The sequence below is a fragment of the Spinacia oleracea genome, unplaced genomic scaffold, assembly GCF_020520425.1.
Source record: "Spinacia oleracea cultivar Varoflay unplaced genomic scaffold, BTI_SOV_V1 SOVchr0_120, whole genome shotgun sequence".
NCBI classification, from domain to species: Eukaryota; Viridiplantae; Streptophyta; class Magnoliopsida; order Caryophyllales; family Amaranthaceae; genus Spinacia; species Spinacia oleracea.
Window position 1 is genome coordinate 37,501 of NW_026614448.1, and position 6,234 is coordinate 43,734.

Consider the following 6,234-nt stretch of genomic DNA (forward strand, 5'->3'; position numbering starts at 1 on the left):
TATTTGTTCGAAACGGAAATTAATTCCGGAATCGGAAATGTTAAATATTGTTCGTATCGGAAATAGATTCCGGAAATGGAAATTTAATCGGAAGCGTATCGTACGAATTAGCATCGGACGAGACTTGTCGGACGAAGGCCCAGCACGAAGCCGGGGGCCATCGCCCCAGCAAGCATGCGCGCCACAAGCCCAGCCAAGGCAGCGGCCAGGCCTACCGCAAGGCAGGCCCTAGCGCGCGCCAAGGGCCACGGCTGCGTGGGCCGTGCTACGCGGGCTGCTGCTCGCACGCGCATGGGCAGCCCTTGTGGCTGCCGTGTGTGTGTGAGTTTGTGCTCATGCGTGATTCCTGAATCTACAAGAGTCAGTGTATGATTAAATTTCTATTCCTAATTGGATAAATTAATTAAATAGAATTCATGTAGGATTCTAATTCCAATTAATTCGCATCCTACTAGGATTACGATTCCTTTTCCATAACTCTATAAATAAGGCCTAGGGGTCATAATTTATACACAAGTTTCAAAGTATTCAAAAGTGAGTTTTTTGAGAGAAAATCAAACACACATCTTGCTCAAAAGTGCCGAAATTTTCTAGTACCTTAAGGGCGATTCTAGTTGGTCAATCTTAAGGCGGATCCGGACGTGCTGTGGACTATCTACGGAGGGACGACCCTTGGAGTCCTAAAAGACTTGTTCTTGTTCGGTTCGGGCGCAGCTAGGGAGGGCACGCAACAAAGAGTATGCATCTAAATTATGCTATATGATTATGTGTAAATAATATGTTGTCCTGGGTTAATGGTTGTTTCCGCATGATCTATGTAATGTCATATGTATCATAACCTAACAGTGGTATCACGAGCCCCTTATTATTTTCATAATCTAAATTGCATGAACATGGTTAAATATTACAAATTTGCAAGAATTAAAGGGGGTGATTAATTTTCGTAATTGTTAATTAATTGCAAATTGCGTTTATTTAATTATATGTACGCAGTTTTTCGGCAGTTTCTTCGTTACTCATCCGAATTGAGTGATTTTTGTGTCAATTCCGCATGTAAAAGGCATTCTAAAATTTTGACAAAACTAGTATTTTTCTGCCGAACCCAGAATTCTCAAATTCGAAGCCTAACTATGACTTTTCGAAGGTTTTAGTTTTTCGAATGCAAAATTTCGTAAATTTAAGATGTTAAATTAAATATTTGCGATTCTTGTTGATAAATCTTGAATTTTTGATTGACCTACTGCATATGTTTAACAAGTTTGAATGCCTAGTCTTGTTAATTATGCAATCTAATTTGTAATTATGATTAATTTGTTGAAAATTAGAATAATTTAGAATTAATTTGATTTTCATAATTAATTGTAATTTAATTAGAAACCTATGATTAAAAACCACCATAAAAATTGTAAATTTACGATAAATTTTAAATTTTTATGACCTAGACTTGAATCCATATCAATCGGAAATCAATTGGATAATAAATTTTCGATTTTTCGCCCTAAAATTATGAAATTAATAAAATTTATTAATTTGTCATTAATTTTAATATAAATTTTAAAATTTTATGCGATTCGTTCAAATAACTTGCACGCACGAAGCAATGGACGCTTCGTGTTACCTTAAGGGGTGTTGTATAATGCGGGGCATGCGACGACGAGCAAGGGAGCTCGTCCGCCCGTGCGGCACGAATGCAATGAGCAGGGGCGTAGGTGCACGAGCACAAGGCAGCAGCCCTGCCTTGTGTCGTGTGCCACGAGCAATGAACGAATGGGCATGGGCGAAGGGCGAGCCAAGGCAGTCGCGTGTGGGCAGCAAAGCGAGCTGCGCCACAACGCGCGCTGCCTCGCACAGTGCGCGCAGCCTCGCGCACAGCGGCGCAGCTCGCGTGCCACGAGCGCTGCGCCCAGAACTGCTCGCGCGCGCAGCGCGCGATGCGCTCGCCCAGCGAGCGATGTCGCGCCCCGCGAGCGATGGCTCGCGCGCACAGCGAGCGAGCCAGCGCGCCCAGCGAGCGATCTCGCGCGCGCGCTCTGCGAGCGATAGCTCGCGTGCGATGGGCGCTGTGCGGAGGCTTGCGATAGGACAAGCAGCAGCTATGCGACGAGCGCATGGGCTGCGCGCACATGGCCAGCAATGGCTGTGTGCGTACGGCCCATGGGCGTGCAACGCGTAGGGTGTTTGCGTTACGATTAGATCGTTTTGAATGTTTAATTTGAAATTTCAGTTCACGTAATTTTAATTAATTTTAAAATTAATAATTTGAATTAATTTCTTGGATTTTAATTTTGAATATTATAATTATAATAAATGGAATTTATTCTAATTATTTTACTAAAATTAAAATCATGAATTAATTTAAATGCGACTGAAATTAAATTAAATTTTTGGATTCAATTATAAATTTATATGAGCTTTAAATTTTAATTAAATTTGTATGTTTCCGGTTAGACTAGAAATACAATTTTATGTTTAAAATTAGTAAAGCATATGAATTTATTGGTTTGAGTGGGAGCGCTTTTTAGTCATAAACTCTTGATTAGGTCTACAAATCCTTAAGGTTAAAACAACTCGATTAGAATTAATAAGGACTGAATAATTGGTAGATTATTGGTGCCCTTGATTAATTGCTGCAAATGTTTACATGATGCATAATGTGTTTTACTAACCAGCTATGTGGGCCATTCATGATAATGAATGGGTGAATGGTATATATTGTATATGTACTGTTTTGCAGGTTATGAAGTGACTAGTATGGCCCAAATAGGATAGAAAATATGGTCTGCGTACCATTAATTTGAATGTAATTGGTCTAAAGTACCAAAGTTATTTTTCAATTCAAATATGGTCTGCGACCATCAAATAGTTGTAATTAGTTATAGCTTATCCTATTTGAAGAAAATGGTGCCTCCCACGGAGATTTTCAAGACGGACTTTGAAGTCAAAGCTTCAAGATGAAGTCGGGCCATACTAGATCACAAATATCTTATGCATGTTTTAAGTTATTTATTGTTTTAAATATGTCTTAAAATGCATGAGATCATAAGCTTGATTATGTTGCATGATTAAGGATTTTAGTTCACTTAAAATCTAACCAACATAGTAAGAGCCTTAAGTTCCAAACTTAAAAATTGAGTTAAAAGGTGCCATGCCAAAATATACACTTGCTTGGATATCCTTTACATCAATCTAGTAATAGTTTTCGCTCAGCGAGGTGTTACTTATTGGTCCTAAAGGGGCAGGTACACAAATAATTGTGAGTACATGTTAGTTTGGTGAAACTCAACGATATAAGTAAGGAGTCCTTTTATGTCGTGCAAATTCGATAGGTTTACCTAATAAGTTCTTAGACGTACCTATCAACCAAGAATAGTTTCTAGACTATTAGCAAAAGGCTTTGCTTACCTAAAATGTTTTAGAATTGAGTCGACAAACTGTGCTTAATTCTTCAATGGTTTTTAGGATCTTGGAATCATTTTATTCACACCTGCCGGAACAATAAAATCGAATAAAATGCTAATAACTTGTTTGAATTGCATGGTTGCTTTAATTTCAAGTTATTATCATGATAAATGTTTAGACTTTGCATGCTTCAATGTATGTTTTAATTATTGTTTATAATTAAATATCTTGCACTGCAATAAATCCTTTTAGAAAGGTAACAGTAAATTTCCTCGATTGGTAGTGAATCCAAGAACGATTCACGGAAAAGAGAGAAAGTGAGCAATTTAAAATGTACGTTTCTTATATCGACTTTTATGGTTGTTTCGAATATCAAAATCGAATGGCAAACCAATGGTGCTTGTGAAATCAAGATTCAATGTAGTTTTGAGATCATAAAGCATTGAGTATTAACGCTCAGCTTTACCAATGGTTAACAACCTAATATCTTTGTCCATTTAATTCTCGAATGAGTCTAGTCCCTAGACATTCGAATAGATCGATACTTAGAGAACTTTAGAAGCTTCTGGTAAGATCATCTAGTTGAACAAATATTCACGTAAATTAAAATGGTAAGAACCTTGTTGGTGACATTGGACATGTCTAACAAAGTATAAAAGTCAACACTGAAGAATTCAATTCTTAAGACTATAAGAAAGGGTACAAGAAATAGGAAAACAAAGGAACAATGAAAGGAATTTACGATTCCGTTTCTACCTATAAATTTATGTTTAAAGGAGAAGTGACCTAGCAATCAAACTTCCTTGGTATCATATACCGCTTGAGGTTCTTACTTCGGTAAAAACTCAAACAATGGAAGCTAGGATACACTAATGACCTACAAGTGAGAAATGAAGCATGGCAATGCTACATTAGTTGTAGGGTCATCTAGTTTGTTTTAAGTCCTTTAAAAAGGCTGGAACTAAATGGCTATTTGTTCCATAATCAGCATACTAAATTTCTGCTTCAAACACAGAAAGACTCACATTCAGAAAAACAAAAGCAATGTTTGTTTGTTTATTTGAATGAAATGGTCAATTACAGGTTGAGTCAATATGCTTGATTAAACAAACAACTCTTTAAAGAACTTTACTAGGTTCAAATCAACTTCTTGATTTGAGTTCCTACTAATCTTTGGCATTGTTGCTTAGGACCATATCAACAAGTTAACATTCAAAAGCTCTATTTTGATGGACTTTTGAAAGTGTGGTGATTTCTAGATCAACTTAAGACAAGCTAGTCTTACTTGTTGAAGTAACAAAGACTATGAACTATTGTTAGAACGCCTAGACGATAGAGTTCAAAGCTAAAGAAAGGTTTTATGACTTTATTATTTCACATGGATTTGAGTGATATAGGTTTATTTACTCAAATGTGATATAAGTTGAATCTGTTTGGCTAGTTCAAAGATTCAAAAGTATAAATCCACTTGGCAAGAAATCATAAAGATCTAGGTTAGATCATGTTGATGATTACTTGAGACCAAATATGATCATCAATGATTGTGTGTTGTAATTTCACAATCTAGCTCCATAAGATATGGCATATCTAGTTGGAATGATCGAAGTCAATTAGTACTTGATTCGATCAATGATGAATCATAAAGACTTTTCCTATAATTTCTAAAACAAATGCTCAACTACCACCAAACTAAACCAAATTCGTCAAAGCTATTGAAAAGTAATTTCAGGATATCTTTTCAATTATATATATCTAAAGAGTGCTAAACTCAGTGGGAGCTTAGTGTTTGTTATTCAACAAACTAAGGCCCAAGTCTAGATATATGTTTCATTGTGATTTATTCAAATGAGACACAAGGGTATTGTTTCTACCACGAATTTTTGAGAACATAATGTTTGTTTGCTCGAAATAATGTCCTTTTGGAGATTCGTTTCCAAAATGACAAGTGGGAGAAAATAGACCTCGAAAGTTTTCGAGGCGAACAACAAACATAAACGGACATTCCGGAGGCTTTTCGAAGTGCTTCAGAAATCCGAACTTATTCTTTAAGACTTTAGAAGTGGCTTTAAAGAATAGACATCTCTTAGAAGACTTTACAAGTGCTTCAAGGAGAACAGAATATTCAAAGGACTTTAAGTGGCTATTGATATTCTAATGTTTGATGTTCTATACCCAAGTAGGCATAGAATTCAAGTCACTGAAACTATGAGATTCTTCTATTAGATAGTAAAGAACATAGAGATCAGGTCAATGAAACTATGAGATCTTCTATTAAATAGGAAGAAACCTACAACTTGCAGTCAAACTATTATCATGTAGATTAATGAGTTTGTGACTTGTAAGAAAGCTATGACGAAACCTAGATTCCCTAAAATGGTTAGAGGCCATATATAGACTCTAATGTTTTAAATGGTTAGAGGCCATAAACCATACTCAATGTTTGATGACAAAAGTTGAAATTTTGTTGATTTGCAAGAATAGTTCACACCTATTGGTTGCAAGTTTGTTTTAAGGATAAAACCATCAAACATGGAATTGTGTTCACACACAAGCTAGATTAGTTGCTAAAGGTTACAAGCAAATTCATGGCATGGATTGTGTTGAAACCTCATGCAAAATCGTAATGCTTAAGTCTATAATTCAAGCAATGATTGCATATTGGTACATATGGCAATTGGATGACAAACGTATTCCCTCCAATCAAATGTTGGAATAAACTATGTACATGGTATGTCATAGGATTTGTGGTCCAAATAATGCTTGAAGAGGAAAGCTAGCTTATGAAATCTAAAGTACAGATTTAAGCAAGCAATTGGGAATTAGAAATGTATTTTA